The sequence below is a fragment of the Sus scrofa genome, chromosome 6 (genome assembly GCF_000003025.6).
Source record: "Sus scrofa isolate TJ Tabasco breed Duroc chromosome 6, Sscrofa11.1, whole genome shotgun sequence".
In the NCBI taxonomy this organism is placed as follows: Eukaryota; Metazoa; Chordata; class Mammalia; order Artiodactyla; family Suidae; genus Sus; species Sus scrofa.
The window spans coordinates 137,707,903-137,723,089 of NC_010448.4; the positions used below are offsets into that span (position 1 = coordinate 137,707,903).

A 15,187-nucleotide genomic window follows, 5' to 3' on the forward strand; every position below is an offset into this window, starting at 1 on the left:
TGGAGTAGTTTATATCATCTACTACCTAGTGAAAATAAAGTTGTGGACAAAGATGCACTTTACACCATTCTTAGACCACAAGCTCTATAAATAAAATACCTAGGAAATATCTGAATTTGCGAAGCCAAATGACTGGATTCTGATAAACACAATTCCTCTATTAAAATCAGATATATTGGCAAGTGCGTTTGGGAAATGGGTTTTGCCAGTTCATTTAATTCAAGCTTAAAGGTAAGTTTTGCATCAAAATTACAAGTGTTGGCTACCTGCACTGTTGCTCTAGAACTTCCTTCTGTGTAGTTCAGATCTGAGTCTCTGGTAGCATCTGACCTGGAGTCAGAAGATCTAGATTCTAATTCTTGCTTTCATTGTTTACTAACCCTGTGACATAGAGCAAGATGAAACTCAGGCTCAAGGTTCTCATATGCGAAATGAGTCTAACAACATCATCCTACCAAATTCATATTTGTGGTGAGGGTCAAACAAAATGAGTAAGAGAATGGAAAAAAACAGCTCTGAATACTGTAACCACCCCAAGTAAGTTAATAATAAAAATAAGGTAGGCAGTGCTGGCAAATGCATTTTAATAGAAAAATTTCTTTACTTTTCTAACAACACGAAGTGATATTAAAAGGCACATGTGGCACACATAAATGTGGAATATGATCTTATAGGTATCTATTTCCTTCTTCACCTCTCTTTGCCCAGGTTGCTTTACCTCAGTTTCCCTCAAGAGAATCTTAACCTGACTGCTTTATACGTCCCTCCTACCACATTACAGTGGGTGATTATGTGCTAATACACTCTAGTACTCACTAGAATTTTTTTTTTCTTTTTGCTTTTTAGGGCCACACCTGCAGCAAATGGAGATTCCCAGGCTAGGGGTCAAATCAAAGCTATAGCTTCCGGCCACAGCCAGAGCCACAGCAACACAGGATCTGAGTCTCATCTGCGACCCACACCACAACCCATGGCAACGCGGATCCTTAACCCAATAAGTGAGGCCAGGGATTGAACCTGCATCCTCATGGTTCCAGTTGAATTCATTTCCACTGCGCCACGACGGGACATCCTAGAATTCTTCTACATAGCACGTAGCACCCTTTGTAATGGTTACACAGTTACTCATTTGCATTTTTGATTGTTTCTCCCACTAAATCCTGAGCTCTGCGAGGGTAGGATCTTGTTTGTTTTGCTTACATACCTGAACACCAACACTGTATGCAGCATCAAATCATCACTAAATGTTTGCTGGGGAAAAGTTTCAGCTGTTACTAGGTTTATCTAAATCAGTTTGAGTCACTAACCAAAAACTGGGCTCAGGACTGCTCAAAAACTCCACACAGTAATCTGCAGAGATGAAAGAATAGTCAATCATTCCGCTTGAACTTGGACTGATTATGTTTGTTCCAAACTCAGACGCAGATTGCCATCTTTGGGGTCCTAGGTTCAAAGTAAATTTGATTCTTTTAATATTTCATGAAAAGGATTTCTGGTTTTAGTGCTCTTCATTGAACTGCAGTCCGTCATCTCAGGTGTTGAAACTCTTCTGGTTATAAATAAATTTTGAGTCAATTTTTCATTATTTATTTATAAAATAATTCCTTAAGTAAGATTACATTTCCAGAGAGAAATCCATATCTTAAGGTTTTTATTATTATTATTATTTTACTTGAGCTGTGCTTATTTACATGAGCACATTCTCAGATTTATTGAGGCCAAGCCATAGTGCATCAGCGAGACTGCACAGGACCCAGAGGCTTATGTATTCCTGTCACAGCTCTGCATATAACTTCTCCGTGGCCTTGTGCCAGTCAATAAGCACTTCTGGACTTTAATGTCCCAGTCATGTAATTGGGATTATAATGTGTGTCTCTTCCCTGCCTCACTTGAATGGTGAAAGGATTAATAAGAGACTGATGTGACCCTACCAGTGAGAAAGAAGTAAATCACTTCCTTTTTAAGGGGTTCATTAACTCTTTGAAGCTAGTAGCTATTTAGTGCTTGGAGCAGATAATTTGCTAAATGACCCCAGGTTAGCCTCAAAGATGTAATGCACCACCCCAAAGTGAGAAATTGTTCACTTCGTGCCAGCAAGAATGGGCATTCAAACTTGTATATCATTCTGCAGGAATAGCTTTCATAAATGTGCATATTAGTCACATCAGTCTTTAATACCTTATAAAAATAATGCTGGTGAGACTGTACCGAGGATATATTAAATTTGTTCAAATGAGAAACATTCCATCATACTTGATATTTGTGTTATTTTACATTTCTAATTATTTTTTTGGGAAAAAATTCATGTTTAAAAATACATTTACTTGTATGCTAGCAGTGTTTGTACAATCATGCCCTTCCACAAGCTTTATGTATTTTAATTTTGAATTAATTTTTTTGACCACACTCATGGTATGCAGAAGTTCCCAGGCTAGGGATTGAACCCATACCACAGCAGTGACCCAAGCTCTAGCAATGATGACACTGGATCATCAACCTGCTCAGCCACCAAGGAACTCCCACTCTATGTATTTTTAAAAACAACCGACATAGCTACCATGTAAATATCTGCAAGACATGTTTGTTAAAAAAGAAGTCCCCATACTTGAAAAGTTTAGAAAGTCCAATAACAAACCTGACTATAGTTAGAATATAAATATGGATATATTTGGCATTTCCGTTTCTGACTATAGTAGGATCTAAGGTATCATTTTGTATTTTTCCCATTGTTTTTACCACTTCTGTTTCATTGGCTAATTTTCTCTTTCCCTTTTTTTTTTTTTTTTTTTTTTTTTTTAGGGTCCACACCTGCAGCATGTGGAAGTTCCCAGACTAGGGGTTGAATCAGAGCTGCGGCTGCTGGCCTGCACCACAGCCACAGCAATGCCTGATCTTTAATCCACTGAGTGAGGCCAGGGGTTGAACCCGCATCCTTATGGATACTGGTTGGGTTCTTACCCACTGACCCACAGTAGGAACTCCTTCACTGGCCAATCTTTGTTGTTGATCAGAATTGGGTTCAGAGAGCATGTACATACCTTTATTCTTCCTTCTAACTTCTCAAACAGGGACTTGTATCATGCACCCCAAGAATTTAGCAGGTGTACTGATTTTAGCAATTAGAATTCTCTGCGATGCCTAGCAATTTGAAGTCCCCCATAATTCCATAGCTTGAGACAGTGCCTGTGAGAGTGTTTAACACAATGTCTAGAAGCTACACAGTTGATATTCAGTAAATCTGAGGGTTTTTTCGCCTTTTAAAATGGTAGCATCAGGCATATAACATTTCATACTTCAAATGGTCAAAGGCCCTGTGGTATATGCCCTGAATTGTTTCAGGTCTCTTTCTCTTTTTATTTTCTTCTAAATTTTCTACCAATCACACTTTCTAGCTCCAATCTGGTTTTGTTTTCACTGAAATATGTACATTTTCATCTCTGAAATCAAGCTGCAAAGTTATGCTGTCAAGTTTGGGAAACTTACAGTCGCCCCTGGGCATTCACGAGGGAACTGAGTCCAAGCACAGATAACAAAACCTGCAGATGCTCAAGTCTCTTTTATAAAATGGAGTAGTATTTGCATATAACCTATGCAATCCTCCCATAAACTTTTAATCATCTCTAGATGACCTATAATACAGAATAAAATGTAAAATGCTATGTAAATGTTGGAGTGTGGCAAGTCAAATTTTACTTTTTGGAAATTTCTGAATTTTTGGGGGGGATGTTTTTGATCTGTGGTTGGTTGAATCTGTGTCTGTGAAACCTTTGGATACAAAGGGCCAACCTCAGTTCCTTCGCGTAGGATGTCCCTGCTCTTTCTGCTCTTTCAGATTCTGTTCAAGCTTATACACACTTTAGGGAGTTGCTGTTGTGGCTCAGTGGGTTAAGAACTTGACTAGTATTCATGAAGATGCAGGTTTGTTCCCTGGCCTCACTTAGTGGGTTAAAGGCTCTGGTGTTGTTGTGGCTGTGGTGTAGGCTGGCAGCTGCAGCTCAGATTTGATGCCTATCCTGGGAACCTCAATATGCTGCAGGTGCAGCCCCCCCCCCAAAAGAATATACACACACACACAGAGGTAGATATAGATATATAATATATATGTATGTGTTATATTAGAATATATATTATATATATATCTCTATCTGTATTATATAACTAACAAGGACCTACTGTATAGCACAGGGAAATCTACACAATATTTTGTAATATCTTACATGGGAAAAGAATCTGAAATAGAATGTATATATGTATATATATAACTGATTCATTTTGATAGATACCTGAAACTAACACAGCATTGTAAGTCAGCTCTACTCCAATAAAATTGAAAAAAATAAGAGAACGAACTACGCTAGCAAGTTTCCCTAATCTTATGGTTTGAGTTAGAGGTCCCTCATCTCTTATTTCATAGAAATCCATATATATCTCCATCAGTATTTAAAATACAATAATTGTTATTTCCCTAAGCTGCCTCACCCACTAGACTGTAGGTCTCAATCACTGAGGTTATCAGGCACTGTATTTCATGTCTGTAACTCAGGGCTTAGTACATAATCAGCATTCAATAAATATTTATATATCCAATAAATAAAATTGTATTTATTTCCTTGTGTTAGTATCTCAAATTTATTACCCATTGTGCTTTGGAGTGCACACATCTCAGATCATAACTCTTATTTCTGCCTTTCCTTTACAAATGGGTTTCTTATGTAAATTATTGAGCATCTCTGCCATTGCAAGTCTTCTTCCAATATCATTCATGTCCTCCAAAGTAACTGTTCTATTTTTTATAGTTTTAACGGAGCATTTTTACTGCACCACTTTCATTTCCCATTTAAAGCCTTTCTGATCCAAGCTGTAAATTTCTGAGCAAACGTATTGATTCTTCTAGTTCTTGCAAGATGAGTGTTTTTTCCCAACTCATTTTCCTCATTTTAACCTCTTAAACAATCTCAGAAATCCAAGTCACATTCTGTAATCTGATGACCATTCACTTCTTTTATCCTTTTCTCTTCCCAAACTCGGTCTGTAAAGTTTGAATTAAAAACATAGCCCTGGTTTCCGAAGTTTCAAGTTCCCTCTTGGCCTAGATGCTTCCTAGATTTCCTTTGACAATGTTTTTCATCTCACTGTAAAACACCAGCAGTGAGACATTGTTTGTTGGTATGTCCCAGAAAGATCAACAGCTTCTGAGGGTCCCTGTCAGTCTATCCAAGTCACTGCCCACCCCCCACCCCAACTCCCTCCAGCCTTCAGCTTTGTCATCACCATTATGGCATATATTTCCCTCTAATTCTTCAAGGATAATTTAGTTGGGCTTCATCTAAGGTTCCAGAAAAACTCACGTGGCTGAAAATCTTAAAGGTGTAGCATAGCTCAAATAGTCTAGCATTTTTATACCCTCTTGCCTAATTCTTTTTATTAACCTCTCTCTCAACAATGATTATAATTCTCAAAAGTATTTTATTTCCTTCCTATTTGTAGTCCATTCTTTATCTGAAGAAGAAAGTAATCATTCTGTCTGATAAACTGGGGCATATAGAGGTATTTTTCTAGTTATAGGAAATTTTTGTATATTTCTATTCGAGGCAGGGAAGAGACTACTTGAACACTAACTTAGAGCTTCTATGATCAGTTTTCACATTGATTTTACAGGTACTGGTTTCAAATTAGTTTCTGGTATTGGTATACTTTACTTTGTGCCTATACAGAAGACTTAGATTTTAGTTGAAACAAAAGGAAAAGAAAACATGTTTTTCTGTGGTTTCTAAATTTTAATCTGTAAAACTTTGAAAATCCTATAGATAAGGAGTTAGGATAATGACTGTGAAACCAATTTTCAGAGTTCCTATGTTCTGTGCTCTTTTGATAATGTTTTTTATTGACATACACATGTTTTTTATTGACATACACATGTAGAACAGTATACACTTTTATAAGAGTTCAGATTGATGAATCATCACAAAGTAAACACATTCATGTAATCACTGCCAATATCATGAAATACGCATTTCCAGCCCCTTTAAATCTTTCCAATGTCGCTTAAGTCAATACTTTTCCCCCAAAAGTAATTATTATTTAAACTTTTAATACCAGTGATTACTTTTGTTTATTTTTAATACCCCCAAATTAAATTATGAGTAGAATAAGATAAACCTTGGGGAAAATGAAATTTTATGCATTAATTATATTTTGTTTTAGAGGTCTTTATAACATATATACATACATATACCAAGTCACTTTGCCAACCTAGGGTCATAAACATATTCTTTGTTGCTTGGTTGACTCATGGAAGTAGTCAAAATGAATCATTGGGAGGTAAAATGAAAAGTGTTAAAGCAAAAAATTTCCCTCAGTGTATAGGGGAAAAAAAAATATATACATAACATTTTAGAAATGAAACAGTTTTTTTTAAAATTTCTCTTTAAAAATATTGTACATGCACTCAGATCGTCGCATCTCCAGCCTACATGGATATATTAGAGATCCTTTTCAGCTTGCTCTTTAGTGACTCAGGGCTCCTGGTGGATTAGTCTGACTGAACGATATTGTTGGAGTAGTTCTGTTGCTATTCATGGAGACAGTCTTTTTCTTTCACTGCAACCCAAATGTTATGGCAAACCAATAATTATATCAACATGTGAGAGAACATGTTTTTACAAATGAACAGTTGGAACAGAACACACATCATTTCAGAAGTTTATAAGGTTAATGCATCTTTTGAAAAGAACGTGGGTCAAGTATGGATTTCGACAAATGAAAATTATTAATATCCATTAACATTATTGAGGAGAAAAATTGACGTTACTTGAGAGAAGATGCTGAGAAAGGGTTGAGATGTCTGTGTGTTTTCGTACCTCTTCTTGTGGTTGTGAGTGTTGTCAAGAACACACATTGTGGCAGTGATACATTTTGCTCCCATAACTCTTCTAACTTTAACAGTGCTTTCCTCTCATTTAATTCTCAGAATAACCATAAGAGATAGGTAAGAAGAGTATGAGACAGATAAGGAAATTAGGGCTCAGGAGAGGCTGAGTGATTTGAGTACCAGCCAAGCCAAGACTGGAGCTACACTCCTGAGCTTCCAGTGCCAGGCTTGTTCCATCACAGTGCTTGGCTTTTTCAAAATATATGCAAAAGTCCCACTGGAGCCACTCTTGAAATAGTAATTCTTTCTAAGTCAGTTTACAGGCCAAAACAATTTAAATTTCTATTTTAAAAAGTGGGAATCTCAAAATTTATCCTTATCGTCTTCATGCATGAATATTAACTGAGGGTCCACAGGGTGGTTGGCACCATAATTGACTAATTTCATGTGAGTTCAGACTTCCCACAAGGCAATGATAAAACAAAATGCTGCTGGCTAAAAACATGCTGTCAGATATACAGGCAGAAATATTTTTCTGTCCTTTGATCAGTGTTGTTTAGTCTCATTGAGCTAAATTTTTGCCTCCCTCTGTAGGCAAGCAAGACAGGAGACGCAGAGCTACCATTAATTTTGAAAACAAGGTCTGTACTCAGGAAGCTTCGTGTGTGTGTGTGCGCGGTGTAATAACGGAATTTTTCCACTTATTTGGTGTATCAAAATTATTGCCTTTCCTCTGTTGCTTTTGTTCATAAAACTATTGTTGGCATTTCGCTGGGTACCATGTGATGATTTTCACACTTGCTTTTAGGACTCAAATCTTTCTCATGCATTGTTTCATCACAAAGAACTTTCATAATTTTATTTTCATTGTAGCTAAATGATCCACTTTGTGTGACTTGAGTTTGTTGTATCCATTTTTTAGCACATGTGTGCCTAGAGAAAAGCAGGTTTTGTTTTTTTTTTAAGAGAACAACGGAAGTTAATTATTTTGCTGTATAGTGATGTTTTATTAAGCATTTGGCTTTGGCATTATTCATTGGCATTCAATTTCCCTATGCCTGAGGCTTTTAATCCAGATAACAATTCATCAGAGAAGCACAATTATTCAAGAAGAATCCTCTGTGTAAGAACCTGGGGTGTAAACTATTTCAGCTGTCTTTTTGAGGGTGAGGTGGCAGCTTACTGATGACTATAAAAGCCACCATAATCTCTCCTTGGCTCATGAAATTTGTGACTGGAAGGTTTTCCTTCCTGTAGGTATTACTTGATCATGTTTCTTTCATTATAATGAGAAAATGGATGTAAAAGTTCTTTGAACTTTACTGAATGCTCAGCAAACATTAAAGTATTGCTATTATCATCGGTTATGCCTACCAGACTGTTCACCCTAATAATATGAGATTAGCTTGAAAAGGGAGCAAGATCTGGTATCTTTAGCTTTGTGCAAGTTGAGGGAACGTAGTAACATAGTAACAACATCTCAGCTGACAAAGAAATATCGGATCCATTATCTATTTTGTGACTGCTTTATAGGCTTTCAGTGACTGGCAAAGAAGGATGAGATTGAGGAGGGGCAGAGGAACCTGAGATAAGAGGGAAATAATTCCTCAAGAGACTTTCACTAAGATGTGGTGGGAAGACCAGCCCTTTGTCTCTCCCTTACCCTGTTAATCTGCCCTTGTATTGGGCTTTTTAATGTTCATTAGAGTCAGTGATTGAAGCCTTTCACTGAAATAAATCTTCTTGAGAGTTATCTTATATATCAGTACAAACCAATAATTTTCTAAAGTTTGCTTCATACCCTGAAGTTACTATAGGATAAGGAGAGAGAATCAATTTGGCACTTTACTTAATGCCTGGACTTGCCCCAAGAATGTTGTATGTGATATAATACTGTCATCAAAGCTGTACAACTTAGGGTAAGTTCTCTCCATTTTCTATACGAGAACAAGGAGGCTCTGAGATGATAAATCTATTTGTTCAAGGCTGTACAACCAGTAAATGGTAGAGCTGCTATTCAGGAGGTTTCACAGAACCCCTTTCGGGGGTTAAAACCTTGTACCCAGCATACTGACTTGAAAATGAAATGCTTATTATGCATTTGATATTTTCAAGGCTCTTTTTACCAAGGTAATTTTCTCTGACTTTACCAAGAATTGTGTTGATGAGTGGAAATGTTTTGCTTCATTTTTACAAATGAGCTTCAGAGTGTTTTATCAGTTAAGATTTTTACTCTAACAGTCTAGAAATGTGCAATGTTCTAATAATGGTACAAGTTTATTTCTCTTCCATATAAAGTAAAAAACCCCCTCATATTTATAATTGGTGGAGTCTGCTGTTTTTCAAGCAGTAACTTAGGTACCTAGTGTCACTCATTTGGTTTCTAAGACTATACCGGTAGAAAGGACATGAAGAGGGAGAAAGTGATGGCAAAGATCATGCCTCTTCCTGTTCTGGCAAGAGCTAGCTTGCTGAGGCCAGCTCAGCAGGATGGGGCTGAAGAACGGGTGCTATGGAACTTAAGGAAAAAAGTTAACATAAAACAAGACACAGAGACATTTGTCTTAAGTAAAGGTGGGAACCGGGGGACTCAAGGTCTCAGGGACCAAGAGCCCTGCCTCAAGAAACCACACTGCTTTTATTGAGCTCTTTAGATGAGATCAAGTGAGGAGTGGCTGTGGGTGGATGATAATAGGGTTTGTTTACTATTGTGTACTTCTTTTACTATTTAAAAAGCCACTTAGGTGGTAAAAGGTTAAGTTCTTACTCTGACCTCTAGGCACATAACAGTTCTTAAGCTTAAGTCACTTATGCCTTTAGGTCTTTGTTCTTAAGCTTAAGTCATTTACCAGCACAGTATAAAGTAAAGAAGGACAAGATGGAGTTTTCAAAGAAACATGTCTACTGCATGATCCTGGGAAGAGTAATCTCTGGCTGGGTAGAGCTGTAGGTTCACTGGGCACATGATCTATCTTCAGAGTTTGCCAAATGTTTTGCCACTGTATACCAAGATCCTCTATCTTTCCAGCTTCTGATATTAACTCCTTCTTATCCACTGCCTGGCCACAAAGCCAAGCACATGTGTTTTAGGTTTTCCTTTTTAAAATTAAAAAAAATTTTTTTTTTTTTGCTTTTTTAAGGCCACATCTGGGACTTATGGAAGTTCCCAGGCTAGCAGTCAAATCAGAGCTATAGCCACTGGCCTACGCCACAGCCACCATAATGCCAGATCTGAGCTGTAACTTCAACCTACACCACAGCTCACGGCAACGCCCGATCCTTAACCCATTGTGCAGGGGCCAGGGATCCCACCTGCATCCTCATGGATACTAGTCGGGTTTGTTACCACTGAGCCACAATGAGAACTCCTATTTTAGGTTTTTCTTATAGCAATATCTGATTTTAAGGAATTAATCTTTGCATTGATTGTAACAGACTAATTGCTGCACCAAATAAATCTTTGAATTGTCATGGTTTAGCACAGTAGAGGTTTATTTCAGGCTCACATAATACCAACATGGATCACAATGGTATATCTGTGTGTTGGGGGTGTGGAAATCAGGGATAAGGGGGACTGCGCTCTACAGTTTTTTAAATATCCTGACATCTGTTTTGCCACCTTTAACAGGAGCCTTCCACGGTCACGTGGGCATTGACAACTGGATAGTGGATGTGAGTGTTTTATGGGCAGGGTCTGCTGGTGGTGTCTGTTACTTCTGCTCACCTTCCATTAGTCAGAACTAAGTCATATGGGCACATCTGGCTGCCAGGGAGGTTGAAAAGTATAGTATAGCTATGTGCCCAGAAGGAAGGGAGAGTTTGGTGAATAGCTATCTATTCTGTTCCATAGGGAATAGTGATTTTTAAGAATTCTTACATTGGCCACATCTATGCAGTGACAGAGGACTGAGTGTGTTCACATGAACTGAAAAGGTATTAAAAATATTCCTGCCATTATCTAAGCAAAAAGAGAGGTGGGACAGCCAAAAGCTGCCTAGCTGCAGCTGAAAATTCCTGTTTCTCATTTGAGTGTATAAAATATACTGGCAAATATGCAAAACATTAGGCAAAAACGTTTTGATTATATTTGCTGATAGTAAAAATTTGACTTTCAATGTACTGCATATAATTTTGTCATTTGAGAGAGGAAGTATATTTGCAGAACTATGAATGAGTTCTCTCCTCTTGAAAACAATCCATATTTGTAACTATATTAAATTCATTTTATGGAAAATTTACATTTCTGCTGATTTAAAGAATATGATTTTGACAACATGTACTTTCTTTTTTCTTTTTGTACTTGCTGCCACTGAGCATGTCTGACTTTAATTACTTTGTATGGAAAAACATAGACTGATTACACAGCTTTTATTGTATTAAAATAAAATAACACAAATAAAATATTTTTGAAGGCAAAAGTAAAAATAACCATACTAGCTTGCAAATATTAGCATCAAGCCTGAAAACTGCTATTATTTTAAGGTAAATAGAGATTTAAAACAGTAGACTGAAAGCTGTATCTTCCTTATGCCTATCTTAAAAATGAAACATAAGGTTCAAATTTATAAAGAGGAAATTATGATTAAATTGACTGAAGCAACATTACATTGTAGGAATACGTCACTGCTATTTCAGTGGCTTTATTATGAAAAGGTATGGGTTCTTTGACTCAGATATATTTAAGACGGGACATGTGGAAAAGGGAAAGTTCACAAAGAGCATGTGCAATGTCTGTGTTCCTTTATATCTGACTAGTTGAAAACATGGGCCAAAAATTAGGTTTTAGGAAATATTTTTGAATGAATAAATGGTATATTTTCAGGTTGTTTGGTCTAGCATATTGTCAGAAATAGAAGTTTTAATTTTTACCTAATCATGATTTTTTCTAACAATTCAAAAATTTATTTTTATTTTTATTTTTTTACAGAGAGTTGCTATATATTCCTCAGGGTTTCCCAATATATATCGAACCTGTGTCCTCATGGATACTAGCCAGATTTGTATATATATATATATATATTTTCCCACTGTACAGCAAGGGGATCAAGTTATCCTTACATGCATACATTTTATTTCCCCCACCCTTTGTTCTGTTGCAATGTGAGTATCTAGACATAGTTCTCAATGCTACTCAGCAAGATCTCCTTGTAAATCTATTCTAAGTTGTGTCTGATAAGCTCAAGCTCCCAATCCCTCCCACTCCCTCCCTTTACCATCAGGCAGCCACAGGTCTATTTTCCGAATCCATGATTTTCTTTTCTGAGGAGATGTTCATTTGTGCTGGATATTAGATTCCAGTTATAAGTGATATCATATGGTATTTGTCTTTGTCTTTCTGGCTCATTTCACTCAGGATGAGATTCTCTAGTTCCATCCATGTTGCTGCAAATGGCATTATGTCATTCTTTTTTTATGGCTGAGTAGTATTCCATTGTGAGGTGCAACAATTCAAAAATTTAGATCTTGTTCTTATCCAGTCTCCCAAACACATGAATCTTATCTGCTTGAAATACTCATTAACATCCTTCTTCTCATGTGTTTCTTCTGTTTTTATTGTCTATAACTTTAGTTTTTCAGTTTTTAATTTTCTTTTAAAATTTTTTTGTCCAGAGTTCCCGTGGTGGTGCAGTGGTTGATGAATCCAACTAGGGACCATGGGATCCAGCATTGCCATGAGCTGTGGTGTAGGTCGCAGATGCTGCTCGGATCCTGCGTTGCTGTGGCTCTGGTGTAGGCTGGCAGCTACAGCTCTGATTAGACCCCTAGCCTGGGAACCTCCATATGCTGCAGGAGTGGCCCAAGAAATGGCAAAAAGACAAAAAAAAAAAAAAAAAAAAAAATTTTTTGTCCTTTTAGGGCCACCCCCGTGGCATATGGAAGTTCCCAGACTAGGGGTCAAATTTGAATTGTAGCCATCGGCCTACACCACAGCCACAGCAATGTGGAATCCAAAACTTGTCAGCGACCTACACCGAAGCTTTCAGCAATGCCAGATCCTTAACACACGGAGCAAGGCCGGAGATCAAACCTGTGTCCTCATGGATACTAGCCAGATTTGTTTCCCTGAGCCACAATGGGAACTCCCAGTTTTTCAGTTTTTAAACATACAAAATAAGTTATTTTTGGCAATCGCTAATGAAATACAGCAATAGTCAAAAATTTTCTGTGGTTATTGTTTCTTGTGAGCCACAACTTTTCTCTGGGTTTACTTTTATTCTAGATAAAGTATGTCCTCGAGTAATTATTTTACTTATGGATGGTTTGCTTTATAGTCTGAAAATCATTATGTATATGGAAATGTCAGTGTTTTTTATCTTCATTCAGAGATGGTAGTTTAGCACAGTATAAATTTTTGGATTAATGGCTATTCAGGATTTTGAAGATGCTATTAAATTTTTTTTTTTCTCTTATGGCTGATGTTTCTGCTATAAGTCTAATTTCTCTTGTAGTTAATGTGTGTTTCTTCTCTGATAGCTTTTCTCTCTGTTGCTGATTTATCATTTATTCTTACAATTCTGCTAATAGTTACATAATGTATTTTGAGGCTGTATTATTAGGAACATATTTGTTAATAAGACATATATGCTAATTGGTATGTAATTAACCTTTGTCCTTTTTGACAGCTGGCTTGGATATTTAAAGATTAAATGTCATCCAGGTTTAATGGTGGGTGAAATATTGTCAGGCATAGCCAAAGGCTTGAGATCCTCTGATACTGTCTATGTGTTGTTTTTCTTTTAGTTTTAAAAATCAGAAATCTAATGCAAAGTAGCTTAAATAAAAGAGAGACTTCATCAGCTCAAGTAATTGTAAAGGGCAAGGATGAGGCCGGATGTGTATAGAGCCAGGAACCTAAATGCTTTCATAACACTCCTTCCATTTCTCTGCATTTTGTTTGTATTTTCTTATTCTGTAGACAGGACTCTTCAAATGATAGGGTCATGATCTTTGACACCTTAAGGCTTATATATGAAGAATTTTGCAAGAATATAATGAAGGGAACTAATTTGCCAGCTCCAGGTAGAAAAGTCCTAGGGAAGGGTTTTTGATCTTTCCAACTTTGGGCATTTGCCTAATCCTTGTTGAATCCACTCTACCCTAATGGATGGGTGGCATCACTGACCCAGTCTGTTTACTATGCTGACACTATGGTCAGTCAGGATGAAAGTAGGATTTGTTACTAAAAGGAGGAGGAGGTACTGAATAGATTAAAACAAAAGTTACTGCACTTTTTTATTCTACTTTCCAAGGTTAGGAACATGACCTTTCTTAATTCTAATCCTGTTCTAGCAATATACCTCTATTACACCTTTATGACCGAGCCTTCCTTAGTGTTAGCTTTGTGCATTTAATAACTTCTTTATATGCTTTCTTAGCACTTTGTATTTCCTTTGTAGAATTTATATCACATTGCCTTATAATTATGTCTATGTGTGTCTCCTTTATTAGACTGTAATCTCTTTGTGGTAAGGGACTATTTCCTTTTCATTTTTTAAGTTTCCATTTATTCATTCATTCAGCTATTATTTATTGAGTGCCTTTGTGCCAGATATTGTGATAGCCCCTGTGAAAATAGTGGATGCTCAGTAAATGCCTTTGGGAATAAAGCTCTCTGTACATTCTAAGAAAATATTTGTTATTCTGCTAAGGTTTCGACAGGCTAGATTCTTTCATTTTCCTGTTATTGTAATTTAAAAGCCTAGACATTCTAGAAAATGACCTTTGAAATGTTACACATGATGTGCATTTCAAGGGAAAAAATTTGGCTTGGCATACCAACTCCTCACTGTGTTTTGAAATGTGATACTAAAGGCAAAAGAGCAAAGCAGACCAAAAATCTCCTCCATGGAGAGATGAATCTCTGGGCCTGGTATATTCCTGTTTTCATTAAAACAGGTAACATACCCATGTGTTTAGTCAGCTACATGCTATTTCAAGATTCTTAAACACTGTGAAGTCACTACAATAAATTTCAGTGCTTCTCAGGGTAACAACAAATAAAGGGTAAAATGAAAAAATGGAAGAAGGACAAACCAATAGTCAGACAAACCTTCTGACTACCACTTGTCACAACCGTAAAAAACATATTAGAGCTGCTTCAATTTCTAAGACAAATCACTTTTTTGAGAAATAAGCAACTGATATTTCCATACAGCCTGATATTTTCTGTAGATCTCATGATGTTACCAAAAACTGCATACTATGCATGTATGTCTGTGTGTGTGTGTGTGAGCACATGCGTGCTCATGCTCAAGCTATGTATGAGTTTATTAGACTCTTTGACACATCCTAAATTGTAACACATCTTCTAAGGAT

At 36.8% G+C, this 15,187-nt stretch overlaps 1 protein-coding gene across 7 annotated transcripts in view; it reads left to right on the top strand.

The window, feature by feature from the left end:
* SLC44A5 (solute carrier family 44 member 5) overlaps positions 1 to 15,187 on the top strand; it is a 414,235-nt gene that overhangs the window by 112,607 nt on the left and 286,441 nt on the right. The gene's annotated exons all lie outside the window — the stretch shown is intronic.